The sequence below is a fragment of the Actinia tenebrosa genome, unplaced genomic scaffold (assembly GCF_029948245.1).
Source record: "Actinia tenebrosa isolate PJP-AT-01 unplaced genomic scaffold, QUT_ActTen_1.0 PGA_scaffold16__25_contigs__length_10494907, whole genome shotgun sequence".
In the NCBI taxonomy this organism is placed as follows: Eukaryota; Metazoa; Cnidaria; class Anthozoa; order Actiniaria; family Actiniidae; genus Actinia; species Actinia tenebrosa.
In genome coordinates this window covers 7,428,516-7,446,515 of record NW_028292576.1, presented here as the reverse complement: position 1 = coordinate 7,446,515, position 18,000 = coordinate 7,428,516, and the positions used below count along the sequence as shown (strand labels likewise).

The window sequence follows — 18,000 nt, the reverse complement described above, 5'->3', positions numbered from 1 at the left end:
TCTTCATAGTCTGATTGATAACCAACAAGCTTAAGGGCAGCTGCCACCTTTTCTATTTTATAAAAAATAGCCATCTTATCTATAGTTAATCTAGTTTTACAAGCATTTTTTTCTGTCATCCACTTTATCCACTTGTGGTTGATTTGTGAACAGGAAGCAAATATTGTAATGTCCTCTAAAAGGGGCGCCATGATGACCAGAAGTATTAAACTTCAAATTTCGGCGATACCTCAAAACAACCTTTAGGCTAATCTAAGTCAGGGCATACATAACTCGCAGATTAACATCCCTGAAACAATCTCTGGGCTGATCTAAATCAGGGTATGCCTAACTCACAGTTGTAAAGAGAAAATCAATCTAAAAGAAAAACTATTAGGTAAAACATTTTTGAAAAAGGAACTTATTCGCTTGACCTTCTTTTAATACCAACCGCAAATAAAACTTCCCTCATTTTAATGGTTTGTCAATAGACGAAAATACATGTCATACTTTTATGAAACAAACCTGTTTTGATCTTAAGAAATTGCTTACTATCAATCACCTGACTTTTTGGAGTTGACTGGGGGACAAACAAGCGGTTGACTGAGGGGCAACTAGCGGATGTTAAGTTAAAACATGTCAAAATAAGTACTCAAACTATTGTATTTTGACTATTTCTACGACATGAAACCAGAAAACAAGAGATCAAAAAACCTTCAAGATTCTACATTCCTTTAAAAATGCAGCTATCCGGAAGTGACGTCTATTGATAGCAACCTATTTACCATTTTCCATACATCGGTTCACTGGCCAAACACAAAGCGCTCAAGCGAGGCGCCAAGGTACTTTCAAACCATTATTCAAATTTGAACCTTGCAACCTCGACTGAATGCTTTGTGTTTAAGTAGTAAACCGATGGAAAATGGTAAATTCGGTTTCGCTAGAGCGAGTCTTGGGAGTAAGTGCTTTGAATTTTGAATGACTTGTTATACACTTATTTCAATAAAGTTAATCACCTGAAAAGCTATAAAGCTGAGGCCGACAAGGATTATGGGTAGATTCATTTTACACGTTCAATCGCTTGATAACTGTTTATGGACTTACGAATCTTTTAACGGTTACAGTCTCACCTCTTCTGAGCAGTCATCGAGCTGCAGTTTGTACTTAATAAAGCTTTGTATATATATGCTTTTTTGATATGCAAAGTTTCCCACGATGCTCAGTGATCTCAGCTTTCTAGGTTTTTGGTGACTAACTTTATTGAAATAAGTGTATTATCGAAAACATATCATATCTTTAGTTATTTCATTAATCTCTTGAGAATATTCAAATACTCAATCCTACAAAGCACTGAATCAACAATAAAATTAACCGAAAAAAAACTTAAACTCTAATAGTCAAGATTTTTATCACCGATATCCTGAAATCAAGAGCTGTGCTAACATTAAAGGCTAACATTAAAGCCCCTATAATGTAGAGATAACTAGACTGTCTATCTTGATAATATTAAACAGACATTGTATTTGAAATATAAAATAAATGGCTGCGGGCGTTTAATTTTGAGAACGTTTTTTTGGTGTTGTTGTAATGAAGATTTTTCCACCAGCGTCATGTAGCTCAACGCAACGTTTAATTTCACCTTTACACATATCATAAGAGTATACTTCTAAATTTAGAGTAATAAAAGCGACGTTAAAATCTTTTACTTACGTATTCTATTAGGAATATAGTTTTATGTTTGAAAAGTTTCATAACTAAAACCTTGGGGTGGGGTGGGATGGGGAAAAGTTCACTTTTAGGCTCAGATGAAGATCAGTTTCTGCTGAGAGCATTCTTAGCTACTGATAATATTTTCAAATTAAGTGTCTTTTCATCAGATTCAAAATTTTTCTCTTGATTCTCTGGTTTTCCTAACTTAGCTTTCCTTGAACGCTGAATTCTGTCTCTTATATCGCTAGCCAACGCAAGGCTTAGCATTTGTGCCTATCATGACTTACTTTTATAGACCGACTGAATGGACCTTCGTGGAAAAGATATAGCTTGTTGGTAAAGCCCCTAGGTGTTCAACATTTCAGATTCAGCAGAATCGATAAAGCCGTATTTTTTCCTGTTTAAACAGGCTTTAATAACAAATAGCATATAGCAAACAGACCTAATGGGCTCCTTGTCTGAATTTAATGAATATCTTTATCTTTTTCATCTAACTAAGCTAAAAATAACACCGGAGAATCGAAGAAATCGAAGAAAAATAAAAAAAAAACAAATATAAACAGCAACATGAAAAGATTTAAAAAATTATATTTGATAAAACTGAAGAATAAGGGGAAACGTTTTAGCTGTACTCGCGTTTCGGTTGGTCCTTCACCACACAAAAACTATTTTTAATGAAAACTAAGCTTCAGCGTTTGCACTAGTTGAAAGTTGTCTCTTATGTATTTGTTTAATATATTTCGTATTCAGCTCTGTTCGCTAAATTTTCGCTAAACGTTCTTGTTCAATAATATGTTTTCGACAAAAAGGACTGAGAACATTTCTTTGACGGTAATTAACAATTTATCCCCTAATTGTTGAAGATAAGTATCTACTTGAATTTTTTGGCTAAAACAAAAACACTCATGATGAACGCTCTTTAATATTGAGTATATAAACAGCCTTCTTGGTTCATTAGCTACGGCACGTCTAATTTGGTAAATCATCAAAACTCTCAGTTGTATCAAAACGCAGACAAAACTCTTTCATTCTAATAGCTGTTCCAGAGTTCCAGAACGCGTTGCACCATAGGGCTGTTTAACTTATAAACTTGTAATGTGTCTTTTTCACTTCGCTGATAGTGAAAAGTAAAAGATAGAAAGCGAAAAGTCAGACAAAATTCTCATCTAGAATTCGGGAAAACGAATCGAAAAGAATCGCCATTTGCATTTGCTAGATAAAGTGAAATGCTATGAAAACGTGGTCATGTCTGCCGTTTGCGGGAAGGAAAAAAAAAACACTAATCTTTCTAATCTTACTAATCTTTCCACCACCAACCACAAGAGAAATGTTATTGTGTAACTCAGCGCTGGGGCTAGAGATTTTGAAGGCCGGTTTTGTTCCATATTAAGATTTTGAAAGCCGGTTTTGGGCGATGTTAATACGATCAGCGAAAGATCACAACGATTTTGAGTTTTCACAAGCTTTGGCTGCACTTTTTTACTATTTTGTGTGTGTCCTCACATATGCTTTAAATATTTCATATGAGTCTAATATATTTCAAGCTAGGTAAACAACATGCAAAATGAAACATTCAATTCTTCGTTTGCACGTTACCTCATCGCGGCCATATGGATACCATTAACTGATCCAAGATTTCTCATTAGCATTTATTGTTAACGGTACCACAATGGCCGCCATGTTTTTGTCTTTTTACTCTCTTGGGAATGCTTGCAACCATCAATATGCAACAAAACGTTTACCAACCTTTTTTTGAAATAACTGTATATACATATTTCAATATACAAGTTACTAGAGTGCACGCACTAAAACCGTGAACATTAAATAGTACTAATTAGTACTATTTCATGCAGAATCCTTTGTTTTCTATTGTTTAATTATCACTATTTAGTGCTAAAAATTAGTATTTGTTTCACGGATTTAGTGTGAGCACTCTAATGACCAACTTTATTGAAATAGCTGTTTATACCTTAGTAAAGTCGCAAGGTACTGATACAATGCTGAAAACAGGGGAATCCATTTTCGTAGGTAGTGTGGTATATCTACGTTTAATCGACTATAAGCGACGCATGCACAGTGTGCAAAGAAATTCTATATTTTTTTGAGAAGAACAAAAAATTCTTATTGAATTAATCATAATAGACCTCTTTACATTGATCGTCGTGTGGTCCCATTTCAGACCACGTGTCATTCCCTACTATCAAACTCAGAAGTTTAAATAACTGAACATCTTGGTCACATTTGCCACGCAATCTGCAGCTGTATTGGCCGCACCTAACTTTTTTGAAATTTAGTTGGAAAACATGCGAAGCGCAAATGAAAATTTTCAAGCAGCCGAGCAAACGACAATGCATAAAATTGCTTAAAAGTGCAAGACATTAGCGTGATAAAGGTCGTCTGCCAAGAACTAGAAGTGGTGCTGTTATTTGTATAGGAAATCGCACGATCTCGAGTACAATTTGGAAATTAATGGACACGAGTAATGTTTTGAAAGTTCTTGTAATTGCACGAGCCTTTAGGCGAGTGCAATTAAAGAACTTTCAAAACATTACGAGTGTCTATTAATTCCAAATTGTACGAGAAGATCGTGCGATTTTTTGTTTATAGTTCACTCAACAAAATTTCAGTAAAAAATGCGAAGCGACGCCGTTCATCTTTGTCTAGTTGGCGGCCGATTTATATAGTCCATCGCACAACTGAAATGCATAAAAAAGGTTAGTTCTTACGGCTTTGAAATTTTATCTATGTTCTTTAAGTACAAAATGATAGAAAATAATTGTTTTGACATTGTTTTGGCCGTGTTGCGACTTAATTCGGTACTCCTACGGAGTACAATTAACGCTATAATTGTACTCCTCTCGACCAATCAGAGTCGAGTAATTTTGTTGAGTTTACTATAAGTACTTGAATGGAGGATTTTTGCTCGATCATTTGAGCTAATTTGTATAATAATAATAATAATAATAATAATAATAATAACAACAACAATAATAATGATAATATTAATAATAATAATAATATGATATATAATATATATAATAATAATGATAATAATAATGATAATTGTTATTATAATACAATAATAATAATATACAAGCAAAAGAGTTGTAATAATATTTTGCTGTGCAATAAAGGAATAATAATAATAATATTAATAATAATAATAATGATAATAATAATATAAACTTTTAGTAGCTACGGTAGTTTTATGGCAAATTTTTGAGATTATTAAATGTTACAAGAGTAAGCAGGCTAGAAATAGATATTAATTATAGATATACTTTAATTTGGTTGCACCGCGGATGCAAAATAAATATTTTTTAAGACGAAAATTGATTAAAAAAACTTTTGCGGTATAATTTTCAAAGAAACAAAGTATAAAGGATTGTTATTTTCATGATAGGGTATAATTATACTAGCAACTGTATGGTTAGAACATCAAATATTAAATACAACTGCGCCTTTTTGAATTTTTTAGATGAGGGTTTATTTTTTTCGGTAGATGAAGAATAGAACGAAATATATTTGAATGGGCAGCAAGAATATCAAAGATTTAGGGGACATTTTTCCACGTTTAAAATTATCAAAATCTCGCTAAATCCCTATATGGCTAAGTAGACTACTAGTGCTGTAGATTGACCCTAGTAAATTGTGTTGTAACGTCTACGAGTGGCTGAATGGCTAGCTGTTAGGTCTGTTAGGCTTTCTACTAAAATGTTCGCGTATTGCAACGGATTGCTGTCATTCAATCATTCCCAAGAGAATGAAATAACCTAAGACATGGCGGCCATGTTGGATGACAAAACTTTTCGGTGTTAAATTCATCTAACATGGCGGCTGTGAATCGAAAACGATCACTATGAAGGGTATAGACTGTATGATACGATGTTGAATTTATAACAGTACTAACCGATTTGCTGCGGAGATCTAACTCGAGGGCCCGAGAGCTCCGTGTTCGTCCGCTTCTCCCGATTCTCACTGTCATCAAATTATTTGCTCATCTTTTTAATCAATTGAATGAGTAACCGCAAACCAGAATAAATGCGGGCTTCGCGTAGGTCTGGTCTTGTTGGCCTATGTATACTATATTTGTACTCTATCATCTTCAAGAAAAAAGATAGCCCAATTATGGAGTCGACTAGACGAATAGTCAAGGCTATAAAGTTAAATATCGAATTCTTCGATTGCACGATACGTCATCGCGTCTTCTCGGGGGAACGTTTACCATTTAACGGGGGAACGGTGCCATTTAACAAAAGATTTCTTATCAGCATACATTGTTAAGGGCACCACAATAACCTCCTTGCTTTTAACTCTCTGAGGAATGCTTGTAATCCATAAATAGAGATCGATCATGTCTGAAATTCGAACGGAAGCGGAGGATCGATAAGAAGATTGCGAGAGAAACCAACAACTAATGGTAATAATGAGCTACAAGAGAAAAGTCAACAGTTATATCCTACCGGAAAAATCAGTGAACACATAGAAAAGTAGATGAAAATCCATTAATGCCACAAAGTTTATTTATTAGTAAAACTTTTTCCATCAACTAAGATGAACTCGAAGAAAAATGACGGATATCTCTTATACTATGAAGGAAAATAGAAAAGGAAAGGAGGGAAGGAAGGAAGGAAAAAAGGTAAAGATCGGAGGAAAACGAAAGAAAAGGAAAGATGAAACACATGGAGTAAAATAAAAAGTTTAAGGAACAAGAGACAATAGTTTGAAATGAACGTAAACGAAAAGAATAAATAAATGAAAGAAAGACGTGGGAGAGAAAGAGAAAGAAAGAAAAAAAGAAAGAGAGAGAGAAAGAAAGAAAGAAAGAAAGAAAGAAAGAAAGAAGAGAGAAAGAGAGAGAGAGAGATAGAAAGAAAGAAGAATAAAAAACGAAGAATAAAAATGAAATGAAAGTGAAAAATGAAACAAAATAAGGACCATTCATTGCGCCATCAGGCAATTTTTTTTTCAGACTTCAACGCGCCTTCCAAATACCAGGGGTAACCGAGAAACAACCACAAAGTATTAGAAATATACCTGATGGCTAGTGTGTGGCTCGCATCAAAGAATAAGTACTGAAAAAGGCAGTATCAAACCACCTTGGAGCGATCAAACACTCTCTCTCTGGGGGTATCTCGTATTAAAAAAAAGTTCTTGTTTTACGAGGGTAACACAATGAATGGCAGTGGCTAACAACAGTTGATTTTTGTGGAGGGAAGCCAAAACTGGAGAACACACCCGGAGAAAAACCCTCGAAGCACAGGAGAGAACCAACAAACAACCGGCTCTACTCACATGCACATGACACCGAGCCCGGTGAGCGAGCGCGGTCTCACCGCTTCGCCAACCTTGCTTCCCATACATGCGACCGATTGAACACACACAGCTGCTGCGCGATACTTATTTTTCATTATATTTTTCTGTTTATTATCAATACGATAGACGCCGGATTATTAATGATAGAACACGATCTGGTTTGACGTTTCTCAGTCGGAACCTTTAATGACTACATGTGTTTACATTCTGTAGCCAATAGAGTCAATGATCGCTTTGATGTTTCCGGGTAGAAATGAACTTGAATTTTATTTTAATGTTAAAGAATAAAGAAATCAATTACTAATTCGACTTTCTATCATTCTTGATCAATCCATTCATCCATTGAACACTCCATGTATCCAACCACCCATGCAAACTTCCTTCCTTCCTTCTTTCGATCCATCGATCCATCCATCCATCATCCATCCATCCATCCATCCATCCATCCATCCATCCATCCATCCATCCATCCATCCATCCATCCGTCCGTCCATCCACTCAACCATCCATCCATCCATCCATCCATCCATCCATCCATCCATCCATCCATCCATCCATCCATCCATCCATCCATCCATCCATCCATCCATCCATCCATCCATCCATCCATCCTTCCGTCCGTCCGTCCATCCATCCGCTCATCCATCCATCCATCCATCTATCCATCCATCCATCCAGCCACCCACCCACCCACCCACCCACCCACTCACCCACCCACCCACCCACTCACCCACCCACCCATCCATCCATCCATCCATCCATCCATCCATCCATCCATCCATCCATCCACCCACACTTACGTAGTTTCACTAATGTACTGGCTTCTAACCTGCCAAAAAATCGGAAACGATTAGACCCTTTAGCAAGCCAAGGACCATAAAGAGTGTACTGTACTCTTGATAACTAGGTTAAATAAAGTAGTGAACAGTCACTTTCAAAATGCATTCAACATCTAGAAGACTTTTACAGTCCCTATCAAAACCCCATCAAGAGATACTTCAAATACTTCAAAACAATAAAATACCTTATGGATTGCGAAAAGGGTTCTTTTCCGGCCCAAGAGACACATCTCGTTCAAGAAGATTAATTATTCAAAATGATTGTATAAGAGGAGTGGATTTGTGAAATGGTGTTCAGTTCTAATAACGTTGTTTAGTGTTGCTGCTGTTCTTGTCTGTTTCTGTGGTAGTAAGTTAAAGCCGTTGTCCTTGCTACTGTTGTTGTTGTCGTTTTTGCTTGTGTCAATGCTGTCAATGGTTCTGTCGTCTGATTTACATTGTTGTAGCTGTTGCTGTCGAAGCTTCTGTTGTTGCTGCTGCTGATAATGTTAGAGATTTTGTTATTATTCTTGTATGGGAGTCCTTGCTAAACATCATAAACCTAGTCATTTTTAGTAAAGTACATGACCCAATGGTTTTTTAATTGAAATATGATAAGAATGTTTTCTTCAATTTCCTTCATTAATTTACATTTATTTATCCATTCAATGCACTTGTTCATTCACGAAATAATTCCAATCTCCTGAGAATTGGAACCTATTGTTTTGTCCCCAGATTAAGCTGCATTCCAAAGTGCTGCAAGGGGTCTATAGTGAAGACATTCGAACCGTGAACAAACTCAAAAATGAAACATATAAAAGCGTTTTTTTCCACATGTATAAGGAGCTAGTCAGTCCAGAACAGTAATAATGAGAATCATGCATAATTCATATGCATGATCAGAGCAATGTACGTAATAATATTATTCTTTTTCCTCACGTAAAAAAAGCATTCAATGAATTATAAGATAAAACACATTATTTGAAGTACCATGTTTCTCCACTTCACGTTTTTTGTCGCTTTTTTTCGATTCTGCAAAAAGAAAAAAATAATCTAGGCAAATATAGATTTTAAAGAAGATGTGCTGGAAATCTTTTGTAAATGTTTAATTATGAAACTTGCAACCACTGTAAAGAGCACGCTGAGCTACGCGAAAACAAAGTGGGCGAATTTTTCTTTATTTCAAAGTTAATTGAAGAGGATATGCTTTTTCATTTACTGTATTAGTCTTCACAAATTAGTGGGAATCATTCAAATTGTATAGAAAATGTAAAGCAATAGGTTCAAATCAAATGGAAATAAAGTCTGTTATTAGGTCGCCCAAAATGAATACAAAAAATTAATCATAAAAATCATTAAAAAAATCGAAGATTACTATGATATATGCTGGCGTTTTCATCCTTCTATTCATTTCAAAAGAAATGTCAATATTTTCCCCCTGAAAGCTGATTTAATTTACTTAGTATGTCTTGTATTTTACTTTCCAAATAATTTGCACTTGAATTGAATGATCTTTAAGAACTTAATAATTGATCTTTTATGGGAAAGGGAAATCGTTAGGCCTCGGCTAAACGAGGAGACACGGGTTTCCTTGAATGTTTCCAAAGGTGGCAAAACTGTCAGGAAACATTCACGAAATATTGCTTCCTTGCGTCTTTGAAGCATTGAAATGTTTCTGGATCACAGCAGAAACATTTTTTGCGTCCTGGAAGCAAAATTTGTTGCACGCAGCAATGTTTCGCATGTGGCTAAACTGGGAAACATCGAGAAAATATGCGAGCGGTAAACATGTTTTAGGCAAATGCTATCCAAGATAGTGAATTTTACTTTCCTATCGAACTGTATTTTTATTTTACTCAAAAACTTTTGAACTTAAATATAGTTATTGATCTTTAGGAATGTTTTTTTTCCGTAAGTGATCAAAAAAAAACTTGTCAAAATATATCCAAAGAAAAGCACTCGTAAAAATGTCTGTAGGGTGATTGAGGTCTTATCAATATGAAACGCAGTCGCAGGCGCAGTCTTAAGCAGCGCAGGGCTGACCAGAGATTAGTCATGCTGTACAAAATTATAAACAACTTAGTTGATGTAGATCTCTGTAATGAACTGATACCCTTGACAAGAAACTCAAGAAATAATCACAACAGATCCTTTAAAATTCCTCTCGAGAAAAAAACATATATACAATACAGCTTTCTACCATGAACAATAAAACAATGGAACAATCTACCCGCTGAATTAGTCACAGCCCCAAATGTTAATGCATTTAAAAGTGGGGTCTGTAAATTAGAACACTAACTTTGATCCTGACCTACCCGAGCACTTAAGTCTCGAAGAGAGGGCGTGCTTGTAATTTGGTAAATGTAAATGTAAATGAAACTACCTCCAGTACTGTATTCATTTTACTTCTTGTTTACTTATACAAAGTAATTAAAAGCTGCAATTTGCTTTTCAAACGTTTCACACTAAAATGTAATAATCTTTGAGAAATTAACCCATGATACCGGTAAGTTAGAAGAAATCGGAAAGCTTACAGTAATATAGATTGCATGCATCCATCCTTACATCCATCTATCCGTCCATCCATCTATCCATCCGTCTGTCCATATTCCAGAACATTACAATAAATTTTTTAAAAAGGCGCAAATGATCCTGATATTAAAAATAAACATGCATTTTGACACATTTCGTATTTCAATTTCGCATTTTTTATCATGTTAACCGTTAAAAAATAAAAAGAAAAAAAAGAAAAAAACCGCAAACGACTAATATTTATAAATGAAACGTAGTCAAAACAAAAAGATACTAAGGTATGTAAGATTTGATCTTGCTGGTTCTCAAAAGCACGCAGTGATCTGTAGTGTACTCCTGGTTTGAGGGCAATTTAATTAAATGAATGAATTAATGAATGAATGACTTTATTTTTACACACACATTACAAGAGAAATAACATATTATGAATAGCTAGAATTATAAATAGAAATAAGCATTTTAGGCCTAGGGCAAACGTCGAACTTTCCATGCACCGAACTCATTTAAAACAATGGATATCAGGTGATAATGAGGCGACATTCTTTGATGTAATCAAGTTCGGTGCATGGAAAGTTCGACGTCCTAGGCCTTACAGTTAGTATTTACAAATATAGTGTAGATAAGGTGTATGTGGTTACTGAGTTAGTGTCAACTTTTGTTGGAGTCAGCAACCACCTATAGGCTAAGTATCAAAAATTATATTTATAGGCCAAGTATAGAGGGGTGATGATGACTAACTATTATATATTTGAGTAATACAACAAAATGAAATAAGTACGATGTACAGTACCTACTGTGAACGTAATTAAAATTGTAATTGAAATTTCTTAAATCTTTTGTATTATTGAATGATTCGTGATCAATTGCTTACTATCAATCACGTGACTTTTTGGAGTTGACTGGGGGGCAAACAAGCGGTTGGCTGGGGGGCAACTAGCGGATGCTAAGTCAAAACATATCAAAATAAGTCCTCAAACTATTGTATTTGACTATTTTCACGACATCAAACCAGAAAACAAGAGATCAAAACAACCTCCAGGATTCTACAAGCCATCAAAAAAGAGCTATTACCGGAAGTGACGTCTATTGATAGAAACCTATAGACCTCTTCGGCTTGGGGTAATGTTTTCCCATTTCAGACCACGTGTCATTCTCTTGAGAATAAGATTCTTTGTTTGAGTTGTATCCATATTCATGTGTCTTCTCATGTGCAAACCTTAAACAAAGAAATGATACTCTAGGGAATGACATGTGGTCTGAAATGGGAAAACATTACGTCCAAGGTAAAGAGGCCTATTCCTCAGTTTCCATTTCCCTCGAACTTATCTTATAAAATAAAAAAAAACGCTATCTTTTTTTTTCTTTTTCTTTTTCTTCTTTATTTTTTGGTAAACGCGTAATCAATCATACGAATTGTAATGGCAGATAGTCTTTTGGTCCCTCCCTCAACTTGACTGATGCCCTATGATAAAATAGTAAAGCAAGAATAATTCTTGCCCGAAAAATGTTTTTCCCACAAGGATGTTGAAGTATTTTGCGGTGGTAGTGTTATGAGAGAGAAAATTAATGTTTTTACAGACTTAAGCAAGACATCAGTTTTCTAATTACTATTTCTTATCGTATGAAAACAAGATAAAGAACGATCAATTAGCTATATAAAAATATCGATATAAGATTTCAGTAAGGCTACCATCACGCACAAGTTTAGATAATGGTATGCTTTGAATTATGCACAAGTAAACCTCTTAGCTCCTCCCATTAGCATGTGTGCCTCTGGTTACGCCCTACACACTCTTTACCCCTTTGCTTAGTTAGTTTAGCACTGTTCTTTTGAATCTTATGATAGAAATATTCCTCGTAGCCTTTTCTATACATTTATAATATATTCATATATTAACTTTAGTTTAAGCTATGTTTAGTTCTAAGATTTTCACTCGTATTACTCGTTATTAAGATATCATACTTAGGAATTTACTATTTCTTTTAGCCAATCAAGATTCAACGATATTATCAAATTGATTATAGACTGACACATGTCATGAAGTTATTATAAATAGAACTCATGTAATAGCGCAGCGCAGCCGTGACGTCATAAAAACGAAGACAAAGGCGAAATTCGGACAAACAAACTTACAAGTTTACTTTCAGCAAATAATTCTCACAGCCGATCGCAAGTTGATCTTAGTTTGCATGGGTTATTATTGTAACTTTAAGTAAAAATAATAAAATCGGTTCGTATAATCCTCGTAGCAGTTAAACAGAATGCAATGTTTGTCCGAATCTTTAAGCTATTTTTAGAATCAGCGCGCTGCGCTATTAGTTTAAGTCAGAAGAAAGTAGAATAAAGATCCCGGAGCTCGTACCGAGAGCGGTCATCCCATAACAGTAGTATTATATCATTGATTATGGACAGAGTAGTACTTTTACAAAATGAGCTCCATCGATTGCACCGGTTTTTTAATATCGAGCTGTTTTTACGGAAGTGGATCAATATAATTACTATTTTCTTAGATGTGACACTGAAAATATTTTTAATAAGTCTTAGCGCTACTAATCTTTGAGAGAAATAGTCATGGAGTATGATTATATGGAGCTTGCAAGCTCTCGAAACACCTCTGGATCTTTCTACATACAATATAATAATAAATATTGAGCGAAATATAAAAATATAAAATATATTGTATGAAGAGAAAAATCTAGTGCATGAGTTATTTTCCTTTTCCTTTATCTCTTTTTTGCTTTCTTCCTCCCTTTCTTTTCAATTTTTCTTTCTCATTTCTTTATTTTATTTTTTCAATTTTCTTTCTTTTCATTTCATTTTATTTTATTTTATTGAGGATGAGCAGTTTTTCTGTTCATTTTTCTTTTTCTTTTTCTTTTTCTTTCTCATTTCTTTATTATTTTTTTTTCAATTTTCTTTCTTTTCTTTTTCTTTTTCTTTTTCTTTTCTTTTCTTTTCATTTTTCTTTCTTTTCTTTTCTTCTTTTTGCTAAGCAAGATATGAAAAAAATAACTTCATTACCTTATCAGATTAAATTTCTCTTTCTGCCTGTCATTTATAACTCTTGCTTCTTCATTTCATTTTGATAAAATACCTACATTTTAATTATTTATTTTATTTTGCTGAACGAGCAAGAGTTCTAGATATGAATACTATGCGGTAATTGGAAAGGAAATTCATTAGATAAATATAGCTAGCTTCCTTTATTCAAAAGAACGCAAAGAAAAAGCAGCTTTATCAAAGGCGTAAAGTTCTTAAAACAACTTTAAGCAGCTTTACGCTTAGGATAAAAATGCGAAAATCTCGTTTTTTGTACTGTGTTTCATTCAGTATATTTCTTTTTTTTTATTTATTTATTTATTTTTTATGTTAATCAAGATTTGGAAAAAATAAACTTCATTATAAACTTTTTTTTATTTTGCTGAACGAGCAAGAGTTCTAGATATGAATACTATGCGGTAATTGGAAAGGAAATTCATTAGATAAATATAGCTAGCTTCCTTTATTCAAAAGAACGCAAAGTAAAAGTAGCTTTATCAAAGGCGCAAAGTTCTTAAAACAACTTTAAGCAGCTTTACGCTTAGGATAAAAATGCGAAAATCTCGTTTTTTGTGCTGTGTTTCATTCAGCATATTTTCTTTTTTTTTTTTTTTTTTTTTTTTTATGTTAATCAAGATTTGGAAAAAATAACTTCATTATCTAATCAGATTAAATTTCTCTTTCTGCCTGCCATTAACTCTTGCTTCTTCATTTCATTTTGATAAAAAACCACCTACATTTTAATTATTTATTTTATTTTGCTGAACGAGCAAGAGTTCTAGATATATGAATCTTTGCGATAATTGAAAAGCCAATTCATTAGAAAATATAGCTAGCTTCCTTTATTCAAAAGAACGCAAAGAAAAAGTAGCTTTATCAAAGGCGCAAATTTCTTAAAGCAACTTTAAGAAGCTTTACGCTAAGAATAAAAATGCGTAAATCTCGTTTTTTGTGCTGTGTTTCATTCAGTATATTTCTTTTTTTCTTCTTCTTTTTTTTCTTTTTTTTTTTTTTTTTTTTTGTTAATCAAGATTTGGAAAAAATAACTTCATTATCTAATCAGATTAAATTTCTCTTTCTGCTTTCCATTAACTCTTGCTTCTTCATTTCATTTTGATAAAAAACCACCTAAATTTGGATTATTTATTTTATTTTGCTGAACGAGCAAGAGTTCTAGATATGAATCTTTGCGATAATTGAAAAGCCAATTCATTAGAAAATATAGCTAGCTTCCTTCATTCAAAAGAACGCAAAGAAAAGGACCAAAATTACTTTTTTTGCATGCATGGGGAAAAAAGCTCTCATTTTTACTTATCGCGCATCAAAGCCTCACTAGAAATTATCGGATTTATACGACAATTAAAAACATAACTTCGTGTTTTGAAAATGCGTTCATGTAAAGCCTTTTTTCTTACCTTTCCTTGGAAGTGACCGTGTGTCTACTTTAGAGATGTCTTTAGCCAACTTGAGTCTAGTGTATTCATACCTTGAGCAAATGAAAATTCTCTCGCCCTCCTCTGAACTCAGGGTCTTTTATTTTTTACAATTTAATTTAAAATCGTTAGCCTATTTAAATTTCTTGGCGTCGTCGATCCTCAATAAAACGATTTGCCTTGCTTTACATTGACACCAATTAACTGACACATTTAATGAACGGAACTCGTGGCGCTTGCTTGGTTATAAAATATATTGGTACGGAGTCGAAGCAATCGCAAAGGACATATGTCATTTAGAATGAATATCCGTGTAATAAACTGTACAACTGTATAAACAGCAGTTTGAAATATCTCATAGAAATATATCTAGTATATAGAGGATATCACTACATGGGCGCGCGGAGATACGAAATTTATCTTCGAGTGTTGAAAAGATCTCTCACGAGTGAGCGTAGCGAACGAGTGAGAGATTTTCAACACGAGAAGGTAAATTTCGTATCTCCAAGCGCCTATGTAACATCTGTTTTATGGATGATTATATGATAAATGAACTTAACATTATAAGTTTAGTCAATATTAATAAAAATATATATTAGAATGGATGTAACAAAATATAACTTTCATTGCACGCATATGGCTTTTTTTTTTTCTTTTTTCTTTTGCCACAGGTTACTTTGATGGAACACTATATATGAGAGAAAATTGTTTTTTTTTCTGAAGACATTTTAGGGAGTTTTCGTGCTTCCTAAACCCACTTGAAAATAAGAAAAGGAATACAAGAATATGTACGTGTAAAGTAATCTTCATTGCGTTGAAATACCTTCGTGTGAGGTAGAGTATTCTTTTTCTTTTCTTTTTTTTTTCTTTTTCCGCGTATATATTTCGTACATACAAATTAACTTTTTGTTCTATTCATATACTTGATCAACATCTCAAAATGAGTTTTTTGTTCCTATATGAGACGTATGGACTCCAACGCGGAGATTTCGGAAGTAGAATGTGTGCGTCATGCTGAAATCAATTGACTCGGCTGCTAGATAGTCGGTCAATTCTGTTCATTATAGAGTGCACTTTAATCTAATAGAGTCTAAATTGATCCCCCCCCCCATGCCGTCCACTGGGTAGTCATGCTATATTCATGCTGTCCAATGCGTGAATTCGTAGGAACATTGTCTTTGCGATTACAATAGAGTATATATGTATATTGCTAGAAACAATTTCTTAGCTAAGTAGTGCTTAATAGTATTGAGTTATCAACTATATAGTTGTCGAATTCCCTTAGGCATGAACCAAACAAAGACGCATAGGTATATTGCTTTTGTTCATTAAATCTTCTTCTGTTTTGTTTTACTGACATATATGACGTGCACTAGCTTTATCAGACCAGTACACTTAAAAGCCGCTAAGAAAAATACCGATTGAACTAAAATCACTTATTAAGCCCAATATATTAAGTAAGGGTTAGATAATGAACGCGAGTGTCGGATGGGATATATAGTCCCTCGCATTAGACAGAAGGCCTTCTATCCAATGCGAGGGACTCATAACCCATAGGAAAAAATATTTCATTTTATTATATTATTATTTTTATATTATATATATTTTATAGAGCACTGACTAAATACTGGACGCTGATTAACTAAATGGGTAGTGTGACCATATTCTAATATTTGTCAGAGCAATGGACTAAAAGGATTCTTGTGTCGAGATCATTTACCTCTTGGAAACACACCAACATTCTTAATTCTATACAGTGAAGGCATGCATTTAAAAATAACCTGTGGAATAAAAAAAATTAAACAACATGTTATAGTAAAATAGCCACAAGAGAAGAAACAATGTTATATGTATGGCTTCATTTTTCGTTCCCCAATAACCAAGATAAGAATACAATGGAATCATGGTCTGGAACACAAGCTTACTGATGATCTGGGTGTGGTCGTACATTGGCTCAACAGAAATCTACTCGCTATCAACACCTGAGTGCAAATTTAACATGGTCTTTGGGAGTACAAGAAAATTGAACAATATTGGAACTGTCGATATTCATATAAATGAGTATACACACTAGATAGGACAGATACATTTAAATACTTACTGAGGAGTAATACTCAATCAAACTTTGACATGGAATGACCATTTCGATTTAAGTAATCAGTCAAAAAAGTCAACTAGAGAATTAGTTTGATAAAACGAGTTAAATATTTATTACCTTGTTCGGCACGTATAACGTTATATAACAGTCTAGTTGCCCCATTGTTCGATTATGGAGACATTGTTTGGGGAGATCAAAAATAATGAAGTTTTAATGAGCTATTTACAAACTTTAAAGAATGAGGCTGCAAAAATAATCTTAAATAAACCAATACAAAGTTCAGCTACTGAAGCTTTAAGCATATTAGGTTTTAATACACTATCAAGACGACGAAAAATTAATCGTCTAGTTACTGTATACAAATGCATTAATGGTGATATTGATTTTAATTTATTAAATAATGCATACGCTTATTTCAATAAAGTTAGTCACCTGAAAAGCTATAAAGCTGAGACCGACAAGGATTATGGGTAGATTCATTTTACACGTTCAACCGCTTGATAACTGTTCATGGACTTGCGAATCTTTTACCGGTTACAGTCTCACCTCTTCTGAGCATCATCGAGCTGCAGTTTGTATTAAAAAAGCTTTGTATATATATGCTTTTTTGATATGAAAAAGTTTCCCATGATACTCAGGGATCTCAGCTTTCTAGGTTTTTGGTGACAAACTTTATTGAAATAAGTGTACAGTGCACTGTATAACAATCGTCATCTTCATTCTTATTATAACACTTGAACCAAAGATAATGTTTAAACTTAGATTATAAGAAAATAACAGTCGATAGTTTCAAGAAATCTCTCAAAAGTATTTATTAGCTTTTTAATCATTTGTATATATCATAAGACTTTTCAGATCACTCTTTTATATTTTATAATTTTACATTTTTCTTATGGTATCTAATTTATCTTTTTATGCATATTTTTGTTTATACATATTTCTTTAATTGTATTATTGTAACATTACTTGTTGTATATTCTTATTTGGAGCCCTACTGAAAACACTTTTAGGCTGCGTTAATAATGTATTGCAGAGGAAGGGGGGGGGGGGGGGGGGGGGAGGGGAGGGGGCAGG

General features: G+C 33.8%; 1 protein-coding gene across 2 annotated transcripts in view; it reads right to left on the bottom strand.

Moving 5' to 3' along the window:
- LOC116307894 (pyroglutamylated RF-amide peptide receptor) overlaps positions 1–15,117 on the bottom strand; it is a 34,896-nt gene extending 19,779 nt beyond the window's left edge. Inside the window, exon 1 of one of the 2 annotated variants that reach the window (XM_031718234.2) lies at positions 14,811–15,117. The gene's annotated coding sequence lies outside the window, so the exon portion shown is untranslated. Of the gene's footprint in view, positions 1–5,599; positions 5,690–14,810 lie in introns of those variants that run through there. The other variant, XM_031718255.2, reaches the window with a different exon arrangement.
- Between the last annotated feature and the right edge of the window lie 2,883 nt (positions 15,118–18,000).